The sequence below is a fragment of the Pelodiscus sinensis genome, chromosome 25, assembly GCF_052426305.1.
Source record: "Pelodiscus sinensis isolate ZL-2025 chromosome 25, ASM5242630v1, whole genome shotgun sequence".
Classification (NCBI taxonomy): Eukaryota; Metazoa; Chordata; order Testudines; family Trionychidae; genus Pelodiscus; species Pelodiscus sinensis.
The window spans coordinates 1,271,222-1,299,058 of NC_143076.1; the positions used below are offsets into that span (position 1 = coordinate 1,271,222).

The following is a 27,837-nucleotide window of genomic DNA, read 5'->3' on the forward strand; positions in this document are numbered from 1 at the left end:
GAACTTTTGTGTGTGGACAGAACCTGCACAGCCCAAGAAATGTGATTGGTAGCTCATCCCCACCATTGTTTTGTCAATTGCAGTGTAGGGTTCTGAAGACATGGACCCAAGGCAACCACCTTGGTTGCTTTCTGCTAAGGCCAGGCTGGAGGGAAAAACAATCGCTCCTTTGAGCTGGAGTTGAACCAGCAACCTAAGGATCACTTGCCAAGCACACACTACAGGCCTCCGCTCTGCCAGCTGAGCTATTGAAGGGTACCTGAAGAATACTCCTTTGTCCAGGTTGTCCCTTCTGCAAGTCTCAAGGCAACTGCTCCCCCAAGCAGGTGGCATTGCTGATGAGGGGCAGAGGAGCACAGGGGCTGTCACAGGTATTTCACATGCAGACGGACCCCCTGAGTGAAACCTGAGCTACATCCATCCATGTCACAGCAAAAGGAAGAAAGTTGGGTTCTTCTCGTGTGTCTTCTTTGTTCCAGAGTCTCTAGGGGTGCGGTCGGGGCAGGTCCACAAAAAAACAAATCACTTGAATGAACCTTGGTCTAGAAACACCTTTGAGGGTTTCCTTCTATCTTTGGCCTGGAAAGGTCATCTGTAACAATATGGTTCTGCTGTAACCCTATTGGAAGGCCTGTCGCTATTCAGCAGGTGTAAACTAAAGCCTTCTTCTGCAGCCAGACTCAAGAGCAGCAGCAATTAGCTGTAAAGCCTGGAGTCACATACTCATATTCCAGCTAAATGACACTGAAATAGTGTCAGACTAGGCTGTGAGAAGGGGATTCTCTCCTAATGGCACCCACTGGTACCAGATAAGAAACAGATCTCAAGATGGGTAGAGAAAACTTAGTTAAACACCGTTTTGACTGGCAAAAGACTGCTTACTAATAGTTGTGGTTGTGCAATGGGCATTCTATGATTCTTGTCCTCCCTTTCCTATTGTTTGTCTGTGTGGTCGCTGTCTGGTTTGGATCTGTTTCTGTCTGCTGTATAATTAATTTTGCTAGATGTAAATCAACTAAGGTGGTGGAGTACGATTGGTTCGGTAAATCACAATAGTATCTTATGACTGGTTAGTAAAATTATACTAAAATAATTGATTAAGATATTGCTAAGCAGGACTCAATTTTCACTATATAAACTGGGGTCCAAGAAGGAGACCAGCAAGAAGAAGGAAAGCTACCCAAGCCCTAAGAGCCCCAGCTCAGAGTAGAACATGCCTGTCCCATCAGAAACGATAGCTCAGGAGCCCGTGTTTCTACCTGCCTTTGAACTAAGGACTTGCTGCATGTTAAGAAAACACAAAAACCACAACACCACAGAGGGTTTTTTTTTTTGCCTGAGATTAAACTTGGGAAACTATTCTGTTACTAACCCTTTGGCCAGCTCAGCTTGCTGTGGGGTTAAGGAATTCTCTCTTGTTCATTCTGTGCCCTCTGGACGGGACCAAACCAAAGGAGGCCGGCCTCCCCGGGGTCTCTGTTGAAGCAAAAGCTTCTCTCTGGTTCGGCGGCTAATAAACAGCTTTATTGCTCAATAAGGCACAAAGTGCCAAACGTGTTCCCAGCAGAGCCGGGCCCAGTCAGGCTGCTAATACAATCAACCCTAGTATCTTTATACCCCTAACCAAACAGTCTGACGTCAGGGCATCCAATTACAGAAATCATCAATGAAACTTAAAAAAGTGAACCCGTTCTCAGCAAGATAGAGGGCAGGTGCGAGGGAGTGAAGCGTCTCTCTCAACCAGCACAATTAACACATTCCAGTAGCCCATCCTGTAGGCCTCTCACACCGGGTGACAGAAAGTTCACTCTGGTCTATGTGCAGAAGCAAGAAGCTGAAATGGTTTCTGTTATACAAGATGGCTTCTAGCTAAATATGAAATGGTTTCCACAACTCCAACCCAGACCCAGAGACACAGGGGTTTACAAGCCAGATGATCAATGTTTGCTGCACTTCTCCCTCTCCCAACTGTGCCAAACCTCAAGGCCAACTCTACAGTCCCAGCAGCTGGGGGAGATGTGCACGTTAGAGCCTCTGCCCACTGAGCTGTAGGTTTCTGTGCCCAGCGTGCCAGACAGTGCCAGGGCAGGAGGGAAATGGGGATTGGCTGCACTTTGGGAGTCAAAGGTGTTGTCTGGGACCATAGAATAGAACAGTTTTACCAAACAGCATCCAGAGGGCACCATGGCTTAGCTGGCTAAAGCACCTGTCTAGTAAACAGGTGATCCTGGGTTCAACTCCCAGTTGTGCCTTATTGCTGCCTTTGCTCACATTTTCTTAGGTCCTTCTGGGACACAGAAGAGGCCTCCCCTGGCCACCCGTGGAGCTGCTGGTTCAGGAAAAGGCTGATTGGAGAGGAGTGCACGGCTCCCCCAGTCGCTGGGTCTGTGGCCTTTGAGGTTCTGCAGGGTTGTGGGAAGGAGAAGTGCAGCAAACTTTGATTATTTGGCTTGTAAACCCCTTGGTCTCAGGATTGAGGTTGGAGTCCCCAGGTGGAGCCTGGCCCCTATTTGGTTTGGTCCCTTCCTGAGGGCACAGAGTTAACAAGAGAGAATTCCTTCCCCCGCAGGAAGCTGAGTTGGCCAAAGAGTTAGTAACAAAATGTTTGTTCACCCTAATGGGGTGACCTGATGCCCAAATTCCCGCTGCCCCCAGACTGCCTGCAGGGGCCTGGCTCCCCAGCCCAGCCACAGAGGGAGGCTCAATATCTCCAGGAGGCCTGGAGCACGTGCCCAGCACAGAGAGCTGCTGCCAATTGCTTGTCGCCTGCTTCAGAGGCCCAGCAGCCACCCCCTGAACCCAAACTTGCTCCTGCTCCTCCAGCTTCTCTCCCTGACGCACCCCACGGCTGCCGAGGTCCCTGCGCATGCGGCAGTGGGATCATCCGAGGCAGGTGCCAGTCCCAGCCCCATCCCCGAGTCCCCCTTCCCCTTCCTCCCCTTTTCACCCACCTCCTCCCCCTCCCAGGCTCTTCCCTCAGCCCCTCCCCAGTTCTACATTCCCCACAGAGAAACCAGAGAGTTTGTTCTTTCCACAGGGAAAAGTCCTGTTTGTGTTCCCAGCAGGGCGGTGGGAGGGGGAGACGCACAAGCCCACGATGGGCTGGGGGATGGCAGCCGTGTGCTGCTGCTGAATGACCCTTGTGAGCTGCTCAGCCTCTGGCCCCCACCCTGGCAGGATCGTCTCCGCCTTGTGCTCACAACTATTCTGGGGGACACTTGGGGGACGTTCGACTCACCAAGGCCCAGCCAGGGGAGGAGACAGAGGAACCTCCCTTTGAGGGGCCCAGAGGCATCTCCCTGGTGGTGTAGTGGCTAGGATTCAGCACGCTCACTGCTGTGGCCTGGGTTCGATTCCCAGTCAGGGAAGCCAACCTCATCTGTGTTAATGAACTCTGCCAAGTCTCTGCCCTTTTCCATCTCAGAGAGGCCCAGCAGGTTGAGGGAAGGGAGGCACTGGGGTGCCAGAGGCAGGTGGTGGCTGGGAGACACTCCCAGCAGCCAAGCACATTTCTCAGGCAGCCCCTTCCCTGCGCAGGGGGCACAGGTCACACGCCTGGGTGAATAAGAGCTTGTGGGGACTGGCCAGGGCTTCAAGCAGGCAGCTCCCATTGGCCACACACAAGCTGGGAGCAGGGACCAGGCATGAAGCCTTTTCCTCTGCAGCTGAGAGACACAAAGGGCCCAGCAGCCCCTTCTCTCAGCTGTGCGTGGGGGCAGGGCGAGCAGGGAATCTGCCTGAGGCTTCTTGCTGCCATGTTGGGTGGCTTCATGGGCTGGATCCAGCCCGCTGGCCTGTATTGCCCAGGCCTGGCTTAGTGGGAACCTTGGCTCTGGGCTGTGGGGGAGGGGCGCTGTGGAAAGGCCAGTCTGGCCTTCCTGGGCAGGGCATGACGACGTCCACTGTGTGCAGCACGACTGCCAAACATCCCAGACAGAGAATTACAGGCTAGAGAGATCCATGTCCCACAGCCAAAGTAGCTCAGTGGAGAGAGCATTAGACTAAAGGTCTCTGGTTCAATCCCAGGCTTTGGCAGGTGCTGGCATGTGGCAGTAACTTCCCTGGTGTTCGATCCTTACCTTGCTGTTTTTGGTCACAGCTTGGTATTGACAAATCAAGATCATCTCATTAGCCCTGCCCCCGACTTCTTCCTGTTACTCGCAGCCTCTTTGACTACAGCCCACCCAGTGCTGGCCCAAGATATGGAACAGGGCTGTGGGCTGATGGGGATGTGCTGGGGAAATGTTGGTTTGTGTAAATCCTTGAGAATTGATCTTCTTGCCCCTCTGGCTCAATTCTACTTTGTGCTGCTTCACTTTCTCAATGTAAGGACTTTGGAGAAAAGTCTGAAACCTCTGCTCCAGTGGTGCCATGGGTCAGTGCGCAGTATTGATAAAGCAGTGTGCATAGGAGACATGCTGAGGGTGTGAATTCAAACCTCACCTGGAGCAGTGGTTTTCAGTCCCTACTGGGCTGCCCCTTTCCAGTGATCACTGTGGGAGCTGGAATTCTAGCCCAGAGGAGACTGTCAGTCAAATTCCCCCTTCAGACTTGTCAGACTGAATGGTGGGTGGCCAGGGAAGGTCCTTCTTTCTTCCAGGGTCTTGTTGCTGGTCTTCTCCCCCCCACTCCTTACCCAGCAGCAGCTGCTGTCCCTTTCGGCCATTGGGTCAGCTCAGGGAGGGAGGCAGGAAATGGGGCAAAGGAGCCAGACAAGCTGAGGGAGGCGGGGAAATTCTGATCTCTGCATCTCCCCCATGTGAGGGTTTGTCTACACGTCATTCCTCTTCCCAGAGAGAAATGCAAATTCAGCTGAGTGACATTGCAAATGAAGCGGAGATTTACATAATCATGTCTGGCTGCTATTTCGAAATAACCTATTTTGAACTAACAGGCGCTGTCTAGACACAGCTCTTTGGAAAGAAAACCCTTCTTTCAAAATCCCCCTTACTCCTTGTGAAATGAGGTTTAAGGGTTAGTTCTGACGAAGGGTTTTCTCCCGCAATAAGCGAATCTCAACAGCGTTTTGTATTTCAAAATAAAGTATTTTCAAATAGCACCAGTCTGTGAATATGCAAATGAAGTGCAGGATATTTAAATCCCAGCTTCATTTCCAATGTTGAGTGTCTACATTTGCATCCCTCACAGGTTCTCTGGGCAGTGATACCCCAAGGGAATGACAAGGGCATGTGGTGCTGGCTTTCCTGTCCCAGCAATTGGAGTCAGAGCCCTGCCTTGCCAGTGCCAGTCACAGCAGCCTCTGCACCTGCTCCAGGCTTGTGGTTTCCTTCTTCCCAACACTCCTCCCCAATCAGCCTTTTCCTGAACCAGCAGTTCCATGGGAGGCCTCTTCTCTGTCTCAGAAGCACACAGGAAAACATGAGCAAAGGCTACAACAAGGCAGCACTGGGATTTGAACCCAGGATCTCCTGCTTACAAGACAGGAACTTTAGCCAGCTAAGCCATGGTGCCCTTTTTGGCGATCTTCCCCTCCCCCTCCCCTGTGTTGAGACAGGCTGTATAGTCTCTGGGGTGGGAATGAGGGATTTGGGTGTGGGAAGGGGTGAGAGGTGCAAGCTCTGGGAGGAAATCTGGATGGAGGAGGAGGTGGAGAAGGGGACACTGGCTCGGGAAGGGGGCTCCAGGCTGGGCGGTGTTGGGATACTAAGCAAGCCACAGGCTTGTGGATGTGAGGGTGCCGGAATTTGGGTTGGGGTATGTGAGGGGCTCAGGGCAGGGGGTTCCAGTGTTTGATAGGCTCAGATCTAGGGTCTGGGGAAGGGGGAGGGCAGGAGTGGTTGTGGCCAGATGGGGGCTTGGCCCCAATTGTGGGTTTGTTGGCCAGGCTTCATTTTTAAATAGAATACTATGTTAAACACACACGGTTTCTGCATTGTCTTTATTTATGAGAATGGCAGGGAACCTGCCTTGAGTCAGGGGTCACTGACGCATAGAAAAGTCATTTGGGAGCAGGAGACACAGTACTGGGGAGAGGTGCTAGTGGGTTCTGGAGCAGGGAACAGGGTGCCAGTGAGGGCAGGGGAGAGGGGGCAGGGTGCCAGGACAGGTTTCTGCAGCAGGGGACAGGGTGCTGGGGGGGCCAGGTTTCTGCAGAGGGGAGCAGAGGGACAGGTTTCTGTAGTAGGAGACAGGGTGCCAGAAGGAACTGGTTTCTGCAGGGGGGGAAGGTTTCTGGAGCGGCGCCGGGGGGGCAAGGGAGAAGGAACAGGGGGCCAGGAGGGCGGGGGACAAGTTTGGGGCAGAGGAGAGGAAACAAGGTGGGGGGCAGGGAGTTCCCTACACCAGCCACGGAGGGAAGCCTCCGACCCGTGCTCCCTCCGGACTGACCGCAGGGCAGCCTGGCTGGAGCGAAGAAAAGCGGCTGCCCGGCCAGCTGGCCATGGCGCTCAGCCAGGGTGCACCACGCTCCACGTGGGCAGGCGCAGAGGGGAAGCCGCCCAATCAGCTGGAGCGCAGTTCAGCCTCCTCTGGGCTGAACGCCACAGCCAGCAGGCCAGGCAGCTTCTCCTCTATGCCAGCCCACGTGGAGCGTGGTGCTCCCTGGCTGAGCACCATGGCCAGCTGGCTGGGCAGCTGCTTCTCTCCCTCCAGCCCGGCTGCCCTGCGCTCAGCCCAGGGAGGCTGCGCCTAGCTCCAGCTGTGAAAGCCACAGTCAGCTGGCTGGGGAGTTTCAGCCCTCCCGACCTCCCAGCTCCCACCATTCCTCGCAACTACTCACCTGTGTTGTTGCTCGGTGAGTAGCTGCTCCTCAAATGAGGAAATCTAATGTAAATGTACTGCGCAGGTGCACAGTTCAGAGAGGGCTCAAGAGCTACTCTTAGAGCCCCTGAGATCTACCAGTAGCTCACGATCTACTGGTTGGTGACCACGGTGCTAAGACATAATGGACAAAAGAGGCTGTTTACAAGTGATCACCCAGACACTGAGGCTACGTCTACACTGCAGGCTTTCTGCGCAAGAACAGCTGTTCTTGAGCAAAAGCTTGCAGGGTATCTACACTGCATGTGTGTTCTTGCGCAAGTAAATTTACAGTAAAGCATCAGACAACAGGGCTTCTTGCACAACAGTTATTCCTCTCTCCACAAGGAATAAGTCCTCTTGCACAAGAGCTCTTCAGCAAGAAGGCAGTGTAAACAGGCAACAAGGGTTTCTTGCCCAAGAAAGCACTATGGCTAAAATGTCTATCAGCTTTCTTGTGCAAGAACATCCAGACTGCCATGGACACTCTTGTGCGAAAGCACATCTCTTGCACAAAAGCACATGGCAGTGTGGACACTCTCTTGTGGAAGACCTTTTGCACAAGAACTCTTGCGCAAAACAGTTCCTGTGCAAAAAGCCTGCAGTGTAAACGTAGCCTGAGGGAAACGCCCTCATTTGTCTTTCATTTGTACTTTTAAAATCATAATGCATTCCCTGCCCCATATTTCTAACTTGACACACACGAGCGATACATACACCAAAAAGAGAAAGATCCAGCAGATTGTGCCATTCAGTTTGATTGGTCACATGAGGTAATTTGCCCAAAGCATCTTCGAGTTCTGCATATTTATACCCATAAATCAATTTCATGAAACTTAAATTAAAGGGGTGGAGATCTGTCACAAAGTGACAAAACGAAACTGCTGAAGCCTCATATCAGTTGAGCAGAGGGAAATAAACTCCATCGCCCTGCTCATCAGACGAAGTGAGTTGGGCCCACGAAAGCTCCCAATACACCTACTTGTTAGTCCCTAAGGTGCTACAGGAGCTACAGGACGACTCATTTTTCTGTGACAATGGACATAGCAAGAACCCGCACTGAGAGCCCAAGAGTGGGAGAGCAGCTCACACACACCAAGGGGCTGGCCAGGAGCAGGACATGAGCCTGCAAGGCAGCAGTGACATCACAAGGGCCTTGTGCAGCACCTCAGCTCATTGGCTGGGAGGCAGTGACCTCACAGAAGGTCCATGGCAACAGCCAGGTGGGACAGGCTGCAGGGCTGGGGCATCTCAGAGACCCCCATGGCCTGGCTGCCTGGAGCCTCCTTTGTGAGGTTTCCCCTTGAGGGCAGAAGGGATTGAGGGTCCCAGCTGGGAGTGTCTCTGTGGAGATTTCCCCTTTCCCCAGGCTGCAGTGGGAGGGGCTGAGGCAGGCAGGGGCACAGGAGGGGCTGGCACTGAACTGAAGAGAGAGGCTGCAAACACCTGATGAGGATGGGATTTGAACCCATGCATGCAGAGCACAATGGATGCTCCAACTGCAGCTCAGTTCTTATCCCTTATTTTCACTGTTGGGGGCTCAGTAGCCAACCTGGCCCCTTAGCTCAGCTGGTGCTAGAGGCAGCCAGACAGTGTGAGCAGGTAAGAGGGGGGGATTTGTGTATTTGGGGAAGGGCCCTGAGTCTTCGCTCCCAGACACACACCTTGGCAGAAAGACCAATGGCCCTGGCACAAAGTGCATTGTGGGAATAAGAGTTGGGGCAGCAGGAAAGGGGCCGGCCCCTCAGCACCAGGCCACAGGCAGGAGAAGGTGGGAGTGAATCCTGCTACCTCTGCCATGGCTTGGCCCAGGAGGGCTGGGATCTAGCAGCTTTTCACCCCAGCTTTGTGGGAGGCCAAGTAGGAAGGGGCCTCTGGAGGCTCATAGCCCCCTGGCCTGCTGTGTCTGTGGAAAGGGGGGAAGAGGACACACACTTGTCACTGGGGAACAGGGCGCATGGATCCCACTCGTTCCTGCAGAAAATGAAACAGGCTGAGCATTTTGCAGAGAACAGGCCAGAGCCCTTCTCCTGTCCCTGGAGAGATGGAAATGGGACCGTTCCTAGTGGGGAAAGAAGTGGGTGTGTGGGGAGTGGGGTTCGAGTTCAAACCTCCCCACAGACCAGAACCCCACATTAGGAGCAAGAAAGAGCCTTGAGTCAGGCAGTGGAGAACACTTGGCTCCTGTTATCCTGTGTTGGGATATTAGGAAACTTTTTGCACACAGCCTGGTTAGCTCAGTTGCTAGAGCAGGAGACTCTTAGAGTACGTCTAGACTACCGGGTTTTGTCGACAGAAGTTTCTGTCGACAAAACTTCTGTTGACAAAGAGCATCCAGACATATAGAGTTCTGTCGACAAAGCAAACTGCTTTGTCGACAGAACCCGGTAGTCTAGATGCAACCCTACAGGCAATAACACCTTCTGTCAACAGAACTCTGTCGACAGAAGGTGTTATGCCTCGTAAAATGAGGTATACCAGCGACGACAAAACTGCTGAGTTCTGTCAACATTATGTTGACAGAATTCAGCGGTAGTGTAGACACTGGTATAGTTTTGTTGACAAAAGTCCACTTTTGTCGACAAAACTCAGTAGTCTAGACACACCCCTTAATCTCAGGGTTCAAGCCCCATGCTGGGCGGTGCCCTTCTTTAACTCACATTCTCAGCTTACAAGTAATTTGCTCTCAGCTTTCACCAGGGTTTTAGAAAGAAAAAGTCTAGTCCTGAGGTCCAGCTTTAGTAGAACCAGAGAGAGAACCAACTGCAATTTCCATCTTCTGAGGAGAAGGGAAGAGGATTTTCTTCTCCTCAGTTCTAGCCACATCAGCCCAGGGAGAAGAAAAAATAACCTTCCGCCCGCTGATTGTCCCCCGTCAGCTTCTGTAACTTCACCTCCTTCCACAGCAGTTCCAGCTTTGAGCTACAAATCTCAAGGGGCTGGTGAGGAAATGAGGAGCTGGCAGCTCGGGTTAGTGGCTTCCCTGAGAACAAGAGGTGGAGTGTTCACAAGGTGCATTTGCCTCCCCCACAGAGCAGGGTGTTAGAAAGAGCTGGGAACAGAACAGCGAACCAAGTGCCATCTCTGCCAAAGTGTGTTTCTGTGGTGTGGTGGTTATCAAAGTTGTGTAACAAATTAAAGGGCTGTGGTTCAAAGCCAGGTGAAAACAGAGCCCCATCTCTTATTGCTGCTCCCCTGGGTGCCTAGGTAAGTGCAGCTGCTGCTAACCAGCCTGTGCCCTGGATGAGCCCAACTACCATGTGATAGAGTGGGGTGACATCAGCTGAGAATGCCCCTGGGTGCCAGCTTGGAGAAGGGAGATGAAACAGGCCAGGCAGCTGCTGCTGGAGGCTTGTGGCTTGACCTTCCCTGCCCTGGGAGGCTGGTGCATTGGGCCAGATCTGCCTGCTGCCTCCCTTGTGTGACTTGCCCAGTGTAACAGGCCAAATGTTGGAAAAGCCTCTTCCAAAAAAAGCAGAAGAAAAAGCTGCACAAATTGGGTTTTGAAATTTGCGTAGCTTTTCCCAGAAGAGCAGTGCAGTGTAGACACAGCCTGAGTGTTGCTCAGCACTGGTAGGAGACAGGGAGGGACAAAACGATCTAATGGCACCTGCAGCCTTTCAGAACAACCCCCAGCTTCAACCCCAAGAACCAGCCCTTCCCTCCATCCTCACTGGGGTCTGCTGGGAACTGTCTGGACTCAAGCCCACCCCACTGTCAGCCTAAGAATTGCCTGGTCTGTAAAAGGTGTCCAGGAAATGAGGAACCAGCTAAAGTGACTCTGGTGGGACTTGAACCCACAGCCTTTGAATGTCTAGTGGGGCTTACACTAACCATTGCAGCTTAGAAGTCCAACATGCTTTCCATTGCACCACAGAGCCTGATGGGCTACAGAGCTTGATATCTCCACTCTCTGCTTTGCAGCATGTCTATGCCTGGGGGAAAAGTAAGGGGAGCCAGGTCCACCTCTTTTGGGACAGCAGGTAGGAAGCAGGCCATGGAGCCCCTAACAGTGGAAATAAGGAATAAGAGCAGAGCAGTAGATAGAGAATGTGGGCATTGATCCCACTGCCTCTTGCATGCGAAGCAAGTGCTCTACCACTTGAGCTAATTCCCCTACTGGTAAAAGTCTCTCCTGCCCCACCCACCTTGTTCCAGAGCCCACAACGTCCCTGCGGCTTCCCAGGGCTCCGTTCTAAAAGGGCCACTTGTGAGACTGACACCCGTGGGCCGGCTAGCTCGGAGGTTTAGGACGTGATGCTCATATCACACTGACTCATCTTAAGAGCAAGCCCCTTGTTTCAAACCATAACAGGCTCGCTATTCCGACGTCCCTGCAAACCTCATGGCACGAGGAGTGAGGGGCATTTCGGAATAGTGATTTATTTGGAACTAAGTGCTGTGTAGCCAGCACCAAATTACAAAATAAGCTATTTCAAAATTGACTCAAAATAAGCTACACACTGGTATAACTTATTCTGAGCTATGGGACACACCCCTAGTGAGCTAGAGCCCACCTCTGTCCCCAGCTCCCTCCCTGTTCCACCCACCCACCCACTGCTGCCTGGCAGGCTCATGTCCTGTCCCTGGCCAGCCCCTTGGCATGTGTGAGCTGCTCTCCCTGCCCCCGTCACTCAGGGCTGGTTCTGGGGCTCAAGCAGGGAACATCAGAGGCTGCTCAGGGGGCCACATTGCTAGGCCAGGGGCCCTCCTGTGGGGCTGTGAGTGTTGCTGTCCCTGCTGTACAGACAGGGCCATAGAGCCAGGGAGAGATTCACTGAACAGGCCAAGGTCACTCAGTGAGTTAGAGCCAAGATCTGCCCCCAGCTCCCTGCCCCACCCACCGACGTACTGACTCCCTCGCTGCCAGGGGGCTGTTTGCATTGGCCTCTTCTCTCTGGAACCAGGTTTAAGCCACAGCTGAGGCTCTGGGCAGGAGGCTGGGTATGGGGGGTCTGAGTGTGGGAGAGGGAGCGTGTGTTCCTCTGGCTCAGCTTTTCCCTTTCTTCTACCCCAGCAATTGCCCTGTTGCAAAGCAGAAGGAGAGGATGAGGAGCTAGCTGAGATTTTGTGCACTGTACTGCAACTGTAGCCATGTTGGCTGTCTAAGCAGTGGTGTTTGGTGTGAGCCAGGCTAATCATTCGAAGGTTGTGGTTTCAAATCCCACCCCCGTCACTTTTAGCTCATGATGGGAGTGACAGGGAGCTTGTGACAGGACTTCTGTGGGTGTGAGAGACGTGCCAGTAACTCTAGTGTCTGGCTCTGACACTCCAGCAGTGGGGCCGTCCATCCCGATTCAGACCAGGCCGCTCGGAGCCTCTCGTGCTTATCAAGGGGAGTCTTCACTTGCTGCTTTGCGAGCCAGGGTCACATTGCAGAGCTCCCCCAGGGCCATCCCAGGGTGTCACCAGGCCGGCCTCCTGCGCCCTCGGTAATGTGGCTGCATTTTATCCTTCCCCTTCAGTAACAACCAGCCATTCCCCAACCAGCCCCAGCCACCGTGGGACCCGCTCCCTTCCCCAGGAGCAGTGTGAGCACCAGCGCGGCTCCCTGATGAGACACTTCCCTGGCTTTGGGAGGGAGACAAGACGTCAAGGCCCATGACTCGGAACCAGCTACCGATACCCATGGAAAGCTGATTTTCAGAGGGGTGTGATCAGCCCTTCCTGTGTATCTGGCTTCTTCAAAGGGGCTTAATCAGGAGTGAAAAATGGAAAAGGGCCATTTAGGAGGGTGAATATCTCTAGCGTTGTTTTCTGTGTGCCCCAGTGGCCTAATGGATAAGGCACTGGCCTCCTAAACCAGGCGTTGTGGGTTCAAGTCCCACCTGGGGTGACAGTTTCCTTTCACTGCCAAAGAGCTTACCTTCCTCTCCTTTCTGCGACAGTTGGCAAGGATGCTCCCAAGTGGGTCTCTCTCTTACTCCACAGAACCTGTTCAGACCCCTCATTTGCCAATGCTGGTGTTAGGTGCAGATCTGGGTGCTAAAAGCCCAGGTATCCAAAGTAAGAGTGAAGGGGCACATTTTCCTCCAGAAGGCCCAGGAGTGACAGACAGAGGGAGGTGGCTGTAGCAGAGCAGGGTCTGTCTGGAGACAAAGCGGAGCCTGAAGATGAGAAGACCCATGACAGGCAGAGACTCCAGAGCACGGGGGGCTAGTTATTTGGTCTGGCAAAGTGACAGAAAATCCCCAGGCCGTGAGCATGGTGCGGGCAAAGCCCATGGGGCAGTTTGCCTGGTGAGGTTTGGGGGCGTGGATCTTACACCTTGTAGATTTTCCCTTTGCAACATCCTCTGGCAAGGAGTTCCACTGGGCGCAAAAATGCTTCCTTTTTAACTCGGTTACTTACCAGTTTCATTCTGTCACCCTGGTTCTTAAGTAGGCGAAAAAATATTTTCTTATTTGCTTTCTGCACCCCTGTCATCATTACATAAACCCCTGTCCCGTCGCCCCTTGCTTGCCCCTTCCCACGCTGAGAAGAACAAGTTCCATGTACTCCTGGGAGCTGCTTTCCAAGGAAGAGGCATTTCCAAAATAGAAGATGGCCAAGCCCAATCCCCTACACAAAGGCCAAGGAAATACCAGTGGAGATTGGGAAAGCTCCCTCTCGGGCAGCGCTACGGAATGGATCCGGCTGGCCATCGGGCTGACTAACCCATCAACAGATGAGTCCCAGTGAGACTTCTCAGCCCAAGTGCAGAGACTGTGGGGTCTTCCACTCCCAGCCCAGTGGCAGAGGGGCAGCACCCTGAGGAGGCGAGTCCTGAGGCGGAGGAGACCTTTGAAGGGAACGGAGACAAGGGAGATGTGAGGTGAGAGGAAGGGGAACAAGTCGCCTCTTCTCAAGTGAGACGTGGTGGGAAACTGCCGGTTCCGGTGCAGACTCTTGCATTGTTATTGTGGAATAACGGCCATTGCTCCAAAAGAACTTTTGTGTGTGGACAGAACCTGCCCAGCCCAAGAAACGTGATTGGCAGCTCATACCCACAATCCTTTTGTCAATTGAAGTGCAGGGTTCTGCAGACATGGACCCAAGGTAACCACCTTGGTTGCTTTCTGCTAAGGCCACGCTGAAGGGAAAAGAATGGCTCCTTCGAGCCAGAGTTAAACCAGCAACCTAAGGAACACTTAACAAACACACACTACAGTCCTCCGCTCTGCCAGCTGAGCTATCGAAGGAGCCTGAGCAGCATTAATTTGTCCAGGTTGTCCCTTCTAAAAGTCTCAGGGCAACTGCTTCCCCAAATATATGGCATTGCTGATGAGGGGCAGAGGAGCACAGGTGCTATCACAGGTACTTCACATGCAGACGGACCCCCTGAGTGAAACCTGAGCTAGATCCATCCATGTCACAGCAAAAGGAAGAAAGCTGGGTTCTTCTCATGTGTCTTCTTTGTTCCAGAGTCTCTAGGGGTGCGGCACCGAAACCTTTTGTGCTGGCCGTAATGTTTTCCTTTATTTAAAATGAAGTTTGATCAACTAACATGAGACAGTTCAAACACTTAATCATTTAATGATTTAAATTAAACTTTTCTCCCCAGCTGCAGCCCTAGCGAAATGGCTGGGGTGTGATTATGTCATTAGTGGCGAGTGTCCATTAGTAACCAAGAGTCCATGGAAAGGTTTGGGGAGGGCAGGGGCTCAGCAAAGGGGTGGGGTCTTGCGGAAGGGACAGGATAGATCCTGCCTTGCCCTGACATTTAATAGGTGACCTTGGGGGCATGTGGCCCCCTGAGCAGCAGCTGATGTTCCCTGTGTGAGCCCCAGAACCAGCCCTGAGTGACGGGGGCAGAGGGAGAGCAGCTCACACATGCCAAGGGGCTGGCCAGGGGCTGGACATGAGCCTGCAAGGCAGCAGTGACATCACAAGGAACTTTTTCAGCACCTCAGCTCATTGGCTGGGAGGCAGTGACCTCACAGAGGGTCCATGGCAACAGCCAGGTGGGACAGGCTGCAGGGCTGGGGCATCTCAGAGACCCCCATGGCCTGGCTGCCTGGAATCTCCTTTGTGAGGTTTCCCCTTGAGGGCAGAAGGGATTGAGGGTCCCAGCTGGGAGTGTCTCTGGAGATTTCCCCTTTCCCCAGGCTGCAGTGGGAGGGGCTGGCACTGAACTGAAGAGAGATCTGGGAGAAGCAAGAGGAAGGGCTGCAAACACCCAACAAGGATGGGATTTGAACCCATGCATGCAGAGCACAATGGATTAGTAGTCCATCGCCTTAATCACGCAGCCACCTCATTTGGCCTGCAAGGTTTGTTTCAAACTACCCAAAGCCAGCACTGCCAGGAACCTTTGTGCCACTTCCTGGTTGGCCAAGGACACCCAGGGCTGGAAGGTTTGGGCTTTTCACAATGTCCCCTGGGCTGTTGTACAAAGCTCAGTGCTTGTAACAAACCCAAACACCCCTTGGCTACATCTACCCTTCAGGCTTCTTACACAAGAACTGTTTTGTGCAAGAGTGCTTGTGCAAAATGTCTTGTGCAAGAGCATGTCCAAACTGCAATGTGCTTTTGTGCAAGAATGTCAGTGGCAGTGTGCACACTCTCTTGTGCAAGAAATCTCTGATGGCCATGTTAGCCATAGGGATTTCTTGCACGAAAAAACCCTGTTGCCCATTCATACTACAGGCAGTCCCCGGCTTACATGGATCCGACTTACATCGGATCCCTACTTACAAGCAGGGTGAGGCAACACCGCACTAGCTGCGTCCCCCACCCCAGCAGACCGCCGAGACGTGCTGCGGTCTCGCCGCCCGCGTCCTCCGCAGTGAGAAAAGCCGCTCCGCATCTCCCTTGTCTGCTTCCCCCCAGCAGACCAGGGAGACGCGGAATGGCTTTTCTCAGCAGACACCTCAGCTTGAGAATAAAGGACTGAGGGAAGTGAGGTGTGGGAGAATAAAACTGAGCTCTGGAGAAATGTTTGGCTAGAGTTTCCCCTACAATATGTACCAGTTCCAACTTACGTACAAATTCAACTTAAGAACAAACCTACAGTCCCTATCTTGTACATAACCCGGGGACTTCCTGTACCTTCTTGTGCAAGAGCTCTTTCACAAGAGGGTTTATTCCTCATGGGGAGAGGACTAACACTTGCCCAAGAAGCCCTCTTTTCCTACGTTTTGCCGTAAATTTAGTTGCTCAAGAACGCGCGTGCAGTGTAGATGCTTCTCAAGATTTTGCACAAGAACAGCCATTCTTGAGCAAGAAGCCTGCAGTGTAGACGTAGCCCCTGGGTGCCCAGAGAGGGGCTGTCTAGTCACAGTCTGGCTCGGCGCGCGCTCTGCAATGGGAAGACGTCCACGGAGCAGGCAGATGGCAGCGGCACAGGGCTCTGGTGGGCCCAGCATCCAGAGGAGCGTTTCCGACACAAGTGTTTACTGACAGTGTCCGTCTCTGGTCTGATTTCACAGTGTGGTGAGACACTGGCACCCACAGCAGCATGGATGGGGCGGCTGGAGGGAGTGGCTGGCGGGCGGCCGGTAGGAGCAGCGGCAAGTGGCCAAGGGAGTGGGTGAGCCTCATTTGCATTTCTAATGAGCCACCATTGTTGTGGAAGAGGCTCTTGTGCCAGAAGGAGCATCTACACAGCCCCTTCTTGTGCAAGAAAAACCCTCTTGTGCAATGCCGCTACGCTTAGACTCATTTGCATATTTCTGGTGCAAGAATCTGCCAGCGTAGACATAGCCCAATTGTTTTCACTGTCAGGGGGCTCAGTGGCCCCTCCCTCTTCCTACCTGCTCTCCCAAAAGAGACAGACCTGGCTCCCCTTTCTTTTCCCCCAGCAATTGCCATGCTGCAAAGCAGATATCAGAGTGTAAGCAGGGGCTGAACTGCTGCTTGCTGTCAGCCAGCTAAAAGGAGGGGTGGGTGTGCCCACTACAGTTGTTTAGCTCTACAAGGTAATTAACTGTTAACTGTTGACATGTAAATACTGCTCAGGAGAGAATCCGAGGTGTGGCTGTGTAAATCCCATTCAGCCAGGGCTGATGGAGGGTCAGTGTTGGAATGGAATGTGGAGAATTGTATATAATTTGGGACTGTTGTGGGGGTCACTAATCATGCTACCCCTAAATGTGGGAACTGTAAAACATGCCACCAGTGCTCGCAGGAGAGACACCACCATCATGGTAAGAGGTCTCGGAAGAACAAGCCTCCCCCCTTCCAGAATTGAGTGGCTAGAGCTGGGGGAAATGGTTAAAAGATTTGAGTCAGCTTGTTTTACACCTGCCAGCTGTGAGCTATAAGACTGGCCCAATCTGTGCCTTTCTCCCTTTGTTTTAAAGATAGACTTAAACCAGACTCCCTGAAGAGTCATTTCTGTTGCTAGTCCAGTGAAAGCTGGATTCATTTGCTAGTCCAGCTGGTGGCTAAAGAGTTGAAATCACTGAGAGCTGAAATCACTGGTTTGGCTGAGTACCAGACCTGTTGCCCCAGTGAAGTAGTGGCAGCCAGTGGTGTGGCGTGGATCGGCGGCAGGCGAAAAGCGGCCACCAGCGGCGTGGAGCGGTGCAGTGGCAGGCGAGGAGCAGCCACCAGCGGCGTGGCGTGGAGCGGCAGCAGGTGAGGAGCGGCGACCAGAGGCATAGCGAGGAGTGGCGGCAGATGAGGAGCGGCCATAAGCTGCATGGCGTGGAGCGGTGGCTGGTGCCCAGTGGAGCGTCCAGAGGCGTGGAACGAGACAGCTGGTGGAGCGTGGTGGAGTTTCGTATAAGGTGCTCCCTATCTATCCCCTCCCAACCCCATTTATACCCAGGTTGGGAAGTGAAACCCTGTGGGTGAACTTTGGGACTCTCGGTGGCACGGACCAAGGACAGAGACCTTTGGGGTGTCAGACTTTTTGGACTTCGGGCGATTCTTGGCTGGGGTGGGGGCTTGGCTCATGTTAATGCCGTATGACTTCTCTTTGGCTGTGTCTACACTGGCATGAATTTCCGGAAATGCTTAAAACAGAATAGTTTTCATTATAAGTATTTCCAGAAAAAGAGCGTCTACATTGGCAAGATGCTTTTCCGGAAAAGCCCTTTTTCCGGAAAAGCGTCCGTGGCCAATGTAGACGTGCTTTTCCGGAAAAGAGCCCCGATCGTCATTTCCGCGATCGGGGCTTTTTTCCGGAAAAGACTACTGGGCTGTCTACACTGGCCCTTTTCCGAAACAGTGTTCCGCAATAAGGACTTATGCCCGAGCGGGAGCAGAATAGTTATTCTGGAATAGCGGCTGATTTTGTACAGTTCAACGTCGTTGCTTTTCCGGAAATTCAAGGGCCAGTGTAGACAGCTCGCAGCTTATTCCGGAAAAGCGGCTGATTTTCCGGAATAAGTGGCCCAGTGTAGACACAGCCTTTCTGTTTCATTAAATGTTTCTTTCCTACCTCAGACTCGGTGCTTGCGAGTGGGGAAGCATTGCCTCTCAGAGGCGCCCAGGGGTGCATGAATTTCCCAGATTACTGGGTGGGGGCTCGAGCCGGTTCTATGTGTGATGGCCCCAAGATATTGATCCCAGCCCTGGTTACTGCCAGGCCTACCCGGCAGAAGGGTTACAAGAGACAGCAAAGGTCTCAATCCACAAGGCTCTGTGGCGCAATGGAAAGCGTGTTGGACTTCTAAGCTGTGGTGCTCACTGTGACCTAGGTGGGTCATTCAAAGGTTGTGGGTTCAAATCCCACCAGAGTCACTTTAGCTGCTTCCTCATTTCCAGAGCAGCTTTTACAGAACAGGAAATCCTTAGGCTGACAGCAGGATGGGCTTTAGTCCAGACAGTTCCCAGGAGACCCCAGCGAGGGGGGAAGCAAGGGCTGCTCTGAAAGGCTGCAGGTGCCACCAGACCCTTTTGTCCCTCCATGTCACCTACCAGTGCTGTGCATCACTCAAGCTATGTCTACACTACACTGTTCTTCTGAAGAAGCTAGGTAAATCGTGAACCCTAAGTTTGCATAGCTTTTTCTGGAAGAAGCTTTTCCAACATTTGGCCTGTTTACACTGGGCCAAATGTGGGGAAAAAAACTTTTTTTTTTGTAACATTTCTTCTTCTTCATAAAATGAGGTTCACAGAGGCACCAAAAACGCACGTCTGCTCTTCCGAAAAAAATTCAGCAGCTGTGTTCTCTGGACTAAAGCGTTGTCTCTGTAGTGTAGACAGAGCCCTGATGTAACATCTTATTTCAGGTTTAGGTGCAGCATAGATAGAGGGTTGACTCAGAGTCCTTAGTGCTGCCTCTTAGACCATGGGACCTACACAAGGCACCTGTGACTCAGCTGGGCCAAACTGGAGCCCTGGCCTAGGCCCACTGGGACCAGCTTTGCTTGTTTTCCTTCCACCCAGAGTCCCCTTCTTCTCCTGGGCTGAAAGGAGCCTCACTGGGATGCCCTGAGACAGGCACAGGGCTCTGCCTCCCCACAGCCAGCCCCACCCACAGGCTTTGGCAGAACAAGGGGGGGGGGTCTCTGCTCACCCTACTGAGTCCCACTGAGACGTTGAGCTTTTGTCCTGCCCCCCTCAGCTTGGCCTCCCTCCTCTGCCCCATTCCTGCCTCACTTCCTCCTTGGGCAAGTCACACAAGGGAAGCAGCAGGAGGAGCTGGCCCCATACACCTGCTTCCGAGGGCAGGGGAGGCTGAGACACAAGTGTCCATCCGGTGCCTGGCCTGACCCCTCTGGCTTCCCCAGGCTGGCACCAAGGGGCATTCTCAGCTGATGTCACCCCCTCTCCCCCCTGTTGCTCCCCCCTGTTGCTCCCCCCCGTCACTCCCCCCCCGTCGCATGTGAGTTGGGCTTATCCCAGGCAGGAGGAGCTGCACTTACCCGGGCACCCAGGAGAGCAGCAATAAGAGAAGACCCTGTGTTTGTGCCTGGTTTTGAACCAGGAACCTTTTGCATGTCAGGCAAATGTGATAAGCACTACACCACAAAAACACACAACTGTTCTTCAGAGAATGGCACTTGTCTGACTGTTCTGTTCCTAGCTCTTTCCAACACCCTGCTCTGCAGGGGAGGGGATGCACCTTGTGAACACTCCACCTCTTGTTCTCAGGGAAGCCACTAACCCGAGCTGCCAGCTCCTCATTTCCTCACCAGCCCCTTGAGATTTGTAGCTCAAAGCTGGAACTGCTGTGGAAGGAGGTGAAGCTACAGAAGCTGACAGGGGACAATCAGCGGGCGGAGGGTTATTTTTTCTCCTCCCTGGGCTGATGTGGCTAGAACTGAGGAGAAGAAAATCCTCTTCCCTTCTCCTCAGAAGATGGAAATTGCAGTTGGTTCTCTTTCTGGTTCTACTAAAGCTGGACCCCAGGACTAGACTTTTTCTTTCCAAAGCCCTAATGAAAGCTGAGCCAATTGCTTGCAGACTGAGAATGTGAGTTAGAGAAGGGCATCGCCCAGCATGGGGCTTGAACCCATGACCCTGAGATTAAGAGTCTCATGTTCTTCCAACTGAGTTAGCCAGGTTGTGTGCGAAAAGTGTCCTAATATCCCATCACAGCATAACAGGAGCCAAGTGTTCTCCACTGCCTGACTTAAGACTCTTTCTTGCCCCTAATGTGGGGTTCTCGTCTGTGGAGAGGTTTGAACTCTAACCCCACTCCCAACACACCCACTTCTTTCCCCACGAGGAACGGCCCCATTTCCATCTCTCCAGGGACAGGAGAAGGGCTCTGGCCTGTTCTCTGCAAAATGCTCAGCCTGTTTCATTTTCTGCAGGAACAAGTGGGATCCATGCGCCCTGTTCCCCAGTGACAAGTGTGTGTCCTCTCCCCCCTTTCCACAGACACAGCAGGCCAGGGGGTTGTGCACCTGCAGTGGCCCCTTCCTACGTGGCCGGGAAGAAAGCAGCTTGGACTGACGGGCGAGTCTCACTTGCTGATCAGACTCCCAGGGCCTGAGCTCTGGGGCCAGCCCGGGGCAGGAGGGAGAGGGGGTGTGAAGAAATTCTAGGGGAGGGGGAAGAGGTGACCCAGTCCTCCCCCCATCAATTTTTTTTCTTTTTTGCTAAAACAAGTTTTGCTTCTATTTTGGGGGGGGACATGAGGGTTTTTCAAAAATCAAAAAGGGGGGGCGTGATGCTGAAAAGTTTGGGAACCACTGCAAGGGGATGACCCAGCAGGGTCTCAAAAGGAGTGCTCCAGGTGAGGTTTGAACTCACAACCTCAGCATGTCTCCTACACATACTGCCTTATAAGTACTGTGCGCTGACCCATTGCGCCACTGGAGCAGATATTTGCAGTGCTTCTTCAAAGTCCTTAGATTGAAAAAGTCAAGACGCACAAAGTGGAATTGAAGTTTCTGCTGAGCCCTTGTTCTTTCTTTTCACAGGCAGAGCCGGGGGACTCCGCACATCCAGAGACCCCTCCCTCTTCCTCCCTGGTCTCTGAAATAACCCACCCTAGTGGGGCACAAAGCTGCTGGAGGCCAGAGCACTAGAGATGAGTTGCACGTGGGTTAGTGCTCCCTTTGCACATGAGAGGTAGAAGGATTCACTCCCATCTTCTCCCACCTGCTCGCTGGTGCTGAGGGGCCAGCCCCTTTCCTGCTGCCCCAACTCTCATTCCCACAATGCACTTTGTGCAGGGACCGATGGTCATGGTCAAGGCGTGTGGCTGGGAGCCAGGACCCTTCCCAAAGTATACAACTCCCCCGCCCCCGTTCTGCTCACGCTCTCTGGCTGCCTCCAGCATGGGCTGAGCTCAGGGGTCAGATGGGCGACCTGCCCTGACGCTGTGATGGCATCAGGCACCTGACCACAAGTCTGCTCACGAAGCTCTAATGGGCCTCAGACAAGCAAAACCCCCCTTAGTGAACCTCGGAGCAAGGAAGCCAAAAAGCCTGGAGCCCAAGGACCTCCCAGCAACTGCCGCAGCCCGTCCCACTGAGATATAAACTCAGATTGGAGGATTCAGAGTCATTAGTGCTGCCCCTTACACCTAGACAGAAGGTCTGGGGTAGACACCTGGGACACTCAGTTCTCAGTCTGGCCTCTGCTCTCCTGGCTTCCCTCCGGCTGCTTCATCTCTCAGGACTCTCTGGCTACGTCTACACGGCACGTTTATTTTGGAACAGTTATTTCAAAATAGCACGTCTACACTGCAGGGAAACCTCAAAATGAGTCTGAGGAGGCTTCCCTAATGTAGACGTGTTACCTTGATTTAGAGCCCCAGGGGGAATAACTTAGAATGGCCCTGGGGAGGGGATATTTTGAAATAGCAGAAGTGGAGCATGTACACGCGCCTCATTTTGAAATAGCTATTTCAGAATAGGCATTTTTCTGCGTACAGTGAGGTCTACAGAAGTTGGAATCAGCCTTCCGTTATTTCAGAATTACTTCAAAACAACAGAATTGCTGTCTAGACTCTTGCCTTGTTATTTTTGAATAACGGCCATTGTTTCAAAATAACTTTTCTGTGTGGAAAGAACCTCTGTCCTGCCCCAGTTCTGATGCTTTCTGGACAAACTCCATGTTAGGACCAGTCACAATCTGGGGTCAGTGAGGGTCCGTCCTACCTGAGACGTGTGTGACACAAAAGCCTCCTGTTCCCTGCCCAGTTCCCAACACTGGCTGCAGACCCAGAGATATTTGGTGCCTTGGCTGCTGTCCCTGCTGGCAGGGAGCTGTCCCGCACCTGCAGTTCATCTGCCTCCCGGAGAGGAGGTAGCTCTGTGAGGGGGAGAAGCCGGGGAATTTCCCTGCATGTGTAAAAACCATCACTGCCGGCCCGGGCTGGGCCAGTGCGCTGGCATCCCTCCTGTCTGGAGCATCCGCCAGGGAAAAACTGAAACCGTATCAGGAGATAAGGGGCCAGGGTCCCCCCCAGCAGGAGCTATAGGGAATAGGCTACCTCTACTTTTCCACAGCAGGAAATACTGGACGGGGTCCCTCCACCCGTCTCCAGGAGGAGCTATGGAGCCAGGGGACCCTCCACCCCCCAGAAAGAGCCAATGGGTGCCATGGGGGCTCACACACAAACAGGTGCACATGCCCTCAATATTGGTGCCCAGGGAAAAACTCGTTCCGCTCCTGGAACAGGAACAGTGACTAGCAGTGAGGCCCCTCCCTGGCAGCACCGTGTCAGACGGTTTCTTCTTGGCCTGGTGCCTCCTGAATGCTGGGAGCAGCTGCCTGGCCCGAGGGGCTGCAGTTCCTTGGAGAGAGGGGCTGGGGCCGGTGGCTGCAGGAAAACCCTTCTGCTGTGTCTGCGGCTGAGCTGCACAAAGGAAGATACAAGATCCCTGGGGGGGGGGGGGGTCTTTGCCGGATGAACATGCCTGAGGAAAGAAGCTGGAAGCGCAACAGACACACAAAAGGGGACGAGGGACAGTTTGAGTCGCACACACGGCAGGTGGCGCAGCTCATCCAGGGACTTTATCCACTCACAGAGCTTCACAACTTCTCCACCCCCCCCCACACTCCACCAGGCAAACTGCCCCATGGGCCTCGCCCGCACCATGCTCAGGGCCTGGGGATTTTCTGTCACTTTGCCAGACCAGATCACTAGCTACCCCCACTGCTCTGGAGTCTCTGCCTCTCATTGGCCTTCTCATCCTCAGGCACCGCTTTGTCTCCAGACAGACCCTGCTCTGCTACAGGCACCTCTCTCTCGCTGTCACTCCTGGGCCTTCAAGTGCAAAAAATGCCCCTTTGTTCTGCCTGTGAATACATGGGCTTTTAGGAAATACACCTGTATTTGCTAGGGAGGGGTCTGAACAGTTTTTATAGAGAGAGAGACAGCCACCATGGATCATCCTTGCCAACTGTCTCAGAGAGCCAAGGAAGGCAAATAATTTGTTAATGAGAAGAAACTGTCACCTCAGGTGGGACTTGAACCCACAATCCCTGGCTTAAAAGGCCAATACCTTGTCCATTAGGCCAGGGGGCAACACAGAAAATAGTGCCAGGGATTCACCCTTCTAAATGTCCCTTCCTTGGCTTTTAGCTCCTAATGAAGCCCCTTTGAAGAAGCCAGATACACAGGAAGGGCTGATCATACCCCTCTGAAAATCAGCTTTCCATGGGTATCTGTACCTGGCTCCAAGTCATGGCTTCCCCAGGCTGGCACCCAGGGGCATTATCAGCTGATGTCACACTCCCTTTGTCACATGGGAGTTGGGCTCATCCTAGGTACAGGCTGGTCAGCAGCACCTGCACATACCTGGGCACCCAGGGGAGCAGCAATAAGGTCCTGATGTTAAGAGGAATAAGGGATCTTCCGGAAAAGGTTTATTTTCTGAAAGATCCCTGTCTACACTGGCGCTTTTTTCGGGCAAAGCCCCAAGCTGGAAAAAAGCGGCAGCCATATTCATGCAAATGCCGTGGGGAAAATTTAAATCCCCATGGTATTTGCAATTCCGAACTGTCTCATTAGCATCCCTTTTCCAGAAAAGAGTGCCAATGTAGACACAGCCATTGGGTTTCGAAATTTGCGTAGGTTTTTCCAGAAGGACAGTGCAGTGTAGACACAGCCTGAGTGTTGCTCAGCACTCGTAGGAGACAGGGAGGGACAAAACAGTCTAAAAGCACCTGCAGCCTTTCAGAACAACTGCCAGCCCCAGCACCAAGGACCAGCCCTTTTCTCCGCCCTCACTGGGGTCTGCTGGGAATTGCCCGGATGCCAGCCCACCCCAGTGTCAGCCTAAGGATTGACTGGTCTGTAAAAGCCACATCCTGGAAATGAGGAAGCAGCTAAAGTGACTCTGGTGGTACTTGAACCCACAGTCTTTGAATGTTTAGCTGGGCTCACATTAACCAGTGCAGCTTAGAAGTCCAACGTGCTTTCCATTGCACCACAGAGCCTGATAGACTACTGAGTTTGATATCTCTACTCTCTGCTTTGCAACATGGCAATTGCTGGGGGTCTGTCGCTTTTGGGAGAGGAGGTAGGAAGAGGGAGGCAGCCACTGAAATTAAAGGATAAGAGCTGAGCTGCAGATGGAGACATTGATCCCACTGCCTCTCACATGCTAAGCAACCGCTCTACCACTTGAGCTAATTCCCCTGCTGGCAAAAAGAGCTGCTGCCTCACCCACCTTGTTCCAGAGCCCACAACATCCCTGCGGCTGCCCAAAGCTCCTTTCTGAAAGGGCCACTTGTGAGACTGACACCCGTGGGCCGGCTAGCTCAGAGGTTTAGGGGACGTGGTGCTCATATCACACTGACACGTTTTAAGAGCAAGCCCCTTATTTCAAGCTATAACGGGCTCACTATTCTGATGTCCCTGCATGGCAGGAGGAGGGAGGGATGTTTCGCAATAGCGATTTATTTGGAATAAGTGCTGTGTAGCCAGCCCCAAACTAGTGGAGGAATAAATCAGTCACATGAGTGTAGATTATGAAACTTTGTAATTGTTGTTGCCTTGGAAACTCCCCACAGACCTTCCCCTGGGGTCCCGGGCAGCCGCTCACATTGCACAGCTCACTTCGAGGTGAGGGTGCTGTGTAGACGTGCCCGTCCTGTTGAGGGCCAGCTTGCTGGGGGGAGGCTCTGGCCACTTCCTTTCCTTGTCTCTCTCAGGCTGTGTCTACACTGCAGGGCTACATCTACACTGCAGGCTTTTTGTGCTAGAGCAACTGCTCTTGTGTAAAAACTTGTAGAGCGTCTACAGTGCAGGCACGTTCTTGTGTAAGTAAATTTATAGTGCAGCATCAGACAACAGGGCTTCTTGCACAGAAGTTATTGCTCTCCCCACTTATAAGTCCTCTTGTGCAAGAACTCGTCAACAAGGTGGCAGTGTGGATGGGCAACAGGGGTTTCTTGCTCAAGAAAGCCATGTATCTAAAATGGCCATCCGAGCTTTCCTGAGCAGGAGAGCGTCCACACTGCCATAGGCGCGCTTGCAGAAAAGCACTTCTCTTGTGCAACAGCACATGGCAGTGTGGACACACTGTTGGGCAAGACATTTTGCACAAAACAGTTCTTGAGCAAGAAGCCTGCAGGGTAGATGTAGCCGTGGGGTGTTTGGGTTTGTTACCAGCACTGAGCTTTGTACAACAGCCCAGGGAACATTGTGAAAAGCCAAAACCTTCCCGCCCTGGGTGTCCTTGGCCAGTCAGCAAGTGGCAGAAAGATTCCCTGAAGAGCTGACTTCAGATGATTTGAAACAAGCCCCAGCAGCTCAGATGAGGTGGCCGAGTGGTTAAGGCGATGGACTGCTAATCCATTGTGCTCTGCACGCATGGGTTCAAATCCCATCCTCATCGGGTGTTAGTAGACTTCTCTCTTGCCTCTCCCAGAGGTTTAGTGGCAGCCCTGACTGCCCCACCCCCCTCCCACTACAGCCAGGGGAAATCTCCTCAGGGGGAAACCTCTCAAGGGAGATTCCAGGCAGCCAGGCCATGGGGGTCTCTGAGATGCCCCAGCCCTGCAGCCTGTCCCACCTGGCTGTTGCCATGGTCCCTCTGTGAGGTCACTGCCTCCCAGCCAATGAGCTGAGGTGCTGAAAAAGTTCCTTGTGATGTCACTGCTGACTCCCAGGGCTCATGTCCTGCCCCTGGCCAGCCCCTTGGCATGTGTGAGCTGCTCCCCCTCAGCCCCCGTCACTCAGGGCTGGTTCTGGGGCTCAAGCAGGGAACCTCAGAGGCTGCTCAGGGGGCCACATTGCTAGGAATAAGGGATCTTTTGGACAAGGTTTTATTTTCCAAAAGATCCAGTCTAGACTGGTGCTTTTTCCTGGCAAAGCCCTGAGCCGGAAAAAAAGCAGCAGCCATGTTCATGCAAATGAAGCAGGGGAGATTTAAATCCCTGCTTCATTTGCAATTGCGCTGTGTCTAATCTGCATCCCTTTTCCGCAAAAGGCCCTTCAGCAGCAGCACACGGCTGCCATCCAGCAGGCCCTTCCAGGGGCTTGTGCATCTGAGAGGCCCTGAGGGAGAGTTCCAGACAAGGACACCTGTGAGACTCTCCCCTGGGTGCCCCCACAAGGGCCTTCTGTATTTCCCCTCTGTGCCTCCCCCACCACCACCGCACACACACCCTTCCCCTGCCCGCCCTTCCCACTTTCTGCTCCCGCCTGCCCTGCTGAAGACACGTGAGGAGACACGTGAGAAGTGGTTTGTTTTTTTGTGGACCTGCCCCAACCGCAGCCCTAGAGACTCTGGAACAAAGAAGACACATGAGAAGAACCCAACTTTCTTCCTTTTGCTGTGACATGGATGGATCTAGCTCAGGTTACACTCAAGGGGTCCGTCTGCATGTGAAGTACCTGTGACAGGCCCTGTGCTTCTCTGCCCCTCATCAGCAATGCCACCCTACTTGGGGGAGCACGTGCCCCGAGACTTGTAGAAATGACAACCTAGACAAACCAGCATCAATCAGGCTCCCTTTGATAGCTCAGCTGGCAGAGCAGAGGACTGTTGTGTGTGTTTGACAAGTGATCCTTAGGTTGCTGGTTCAACTCCGGCTTGAAGGAGCAATTGTTTTCCCTCCGGCCTGGCCTTAGCAGAAGATAACCACGGTGGTTGCCTTGGGTCCGTGTCTTCAGAGCCCTCTGCTGCAATTGACAGAAAGATTGTGGGGAGGAGCTGCCAATCACATTTCTTGGGCTGCGCAGGTTATATCCACAAACACAAAAGTTCTTTCGGAACAATGGCCGTTATTCCAAAATAACAATGCAAGAGTCTACACAGCAATTCCGTTATTTTGAAATAATTCTGAAGTAACCGACGGTTTATTCCGACTTCTGCAAACCTCATTCTACGAAGAATAACACATAATCCAAATTAGCTATTTCAAAATAATGTGTCTGTAGCTGCGCCACTGCTGCTAGTTTGAACTAGCTCCTCCCCAGGGCCATTCTAAGTTATTCTTCCTGGGGCTCTAAATCGAGGTTGCTCGTCTACACTGGGGAGCCTGCCTCGGACTATTCTGAGGTTTCCCTGCAGTGTAGATGTGCTAGTTCGAAATAAGCTATTTTGGAATCACTATTCCAGACCAGCTTATTCCAAAATAAATGTGCCGTGTAGTCGTAGCCAGAGGGATGAAGCAGCAGGAGGAAAGCCCGGAGTCCAGAGGCCAGTCTGAAAGCTCAGTATGGCTACACACAGTCATATGGCTACACACAGTCACCTGTCTTGGTCCCATGGTGTAAGGGGCAGGACTTTG

General features: G+C 52.9%; 1 protein-coding gene and 9 non-coding genes across 10 annotated transcripts in view; 4 read left to right on the plus strand and 6 right to left on the minus strand.

Annotated features, from left to right (window-relative positions):
- LOC142824458 (uncharacterized) overlaps positions 1 to 27,837 on the minus strand; it is a 376,972-nt gene that overhangs the window by 237,412 nt on the left and 111,723 nt on the right.
- Positions 2,179 to 2,252, plus strand: TRNAT-AGU (transfer RNA threonine (anticodon AGU)). Its single transcript has one exon. It is a non-coding gene; the product is annotated as a tRNA-Thr (tRNA).
- Positions 5,399 to 5,472, minus strand: TRNAT-UGU (transfer RNA threonine (anticodon UGU)). Its single transcript has one exon. It is a non-coding gene; the product is annotated as a tRNA-Thr (tRNA).
- On the minus strand, positions 10,536 to 10,640 carry TRNAR-UCU (transfer RNA arginine (anticodon UCU)). Its single transcript has 2 exons — positions 10,604 to 10,640; positions 10,536 to 10,571 (listed from the first exon to the last, which is right to left on the minus strand). It is a non-coding gene; the product is annotated as a tRNA-Arg (tRNA).
- Positions 12,523 to 12,595, plus strand: TRNAR-CCU (transfer RNA arginine (anticodon CCU)). The gene has a single exon. It is a non-coding gene; the product is annotated as a tRNA-Arg (tRNA).
- TRNAR-UCU (transfer RNA arginine (anticodon UCU)) lies at positions 18,325 to 18,429 on the plus strand. Its single transcript has 2 exons — positions 18,325 to 18,361; positions 18,394 to 18,429. It is a non-coding gene; the product is annotated as a tRNA-Arg (tRNA).
- On the minus strand, positions 19,595 to 19,667 carry TRNAV-GAC (transfer RNA valine (anticodon GAC)). Its single transcript has one exon. It is a non-coding gene; the product is annotated as a tRNA-Val (tRNA).
- On the minus strand, positions 20,868 to 20,961 carry TRNAI-UAU (transfer RNA isoleucine (anticodon UAU)). The gene is made up of 2 exons: positions 20,924 to 20,961; positions 20,868 to 20,903 (listed from the first exon to the last, which is right to left on the minus strand). It is a non-coding gene; the product is annotated as a tRNA-Ile (tRNA).
- Positions 24,430 to 24,534, minus strand: TRNAR-UCU (transfer RNA arginine (anticodon UCU)). The gene is made up of 2 exons: positions 24,498 to 24,534; positions 24,430 to 24,465 (listed from the first exon to the last, which is right to left on the minus strand). It is a non-coding gene; the product is annotated as a tRNA-Arg (tRNA).
- TRNAS-GCU (transfer RNA serine (anticodon GCU)) lies at positions 25,856 to 25,937 on the plus strand. The gene has a single exon. It is a non-coding gene; the product is annotated as a tRNA-Ser (tRNA).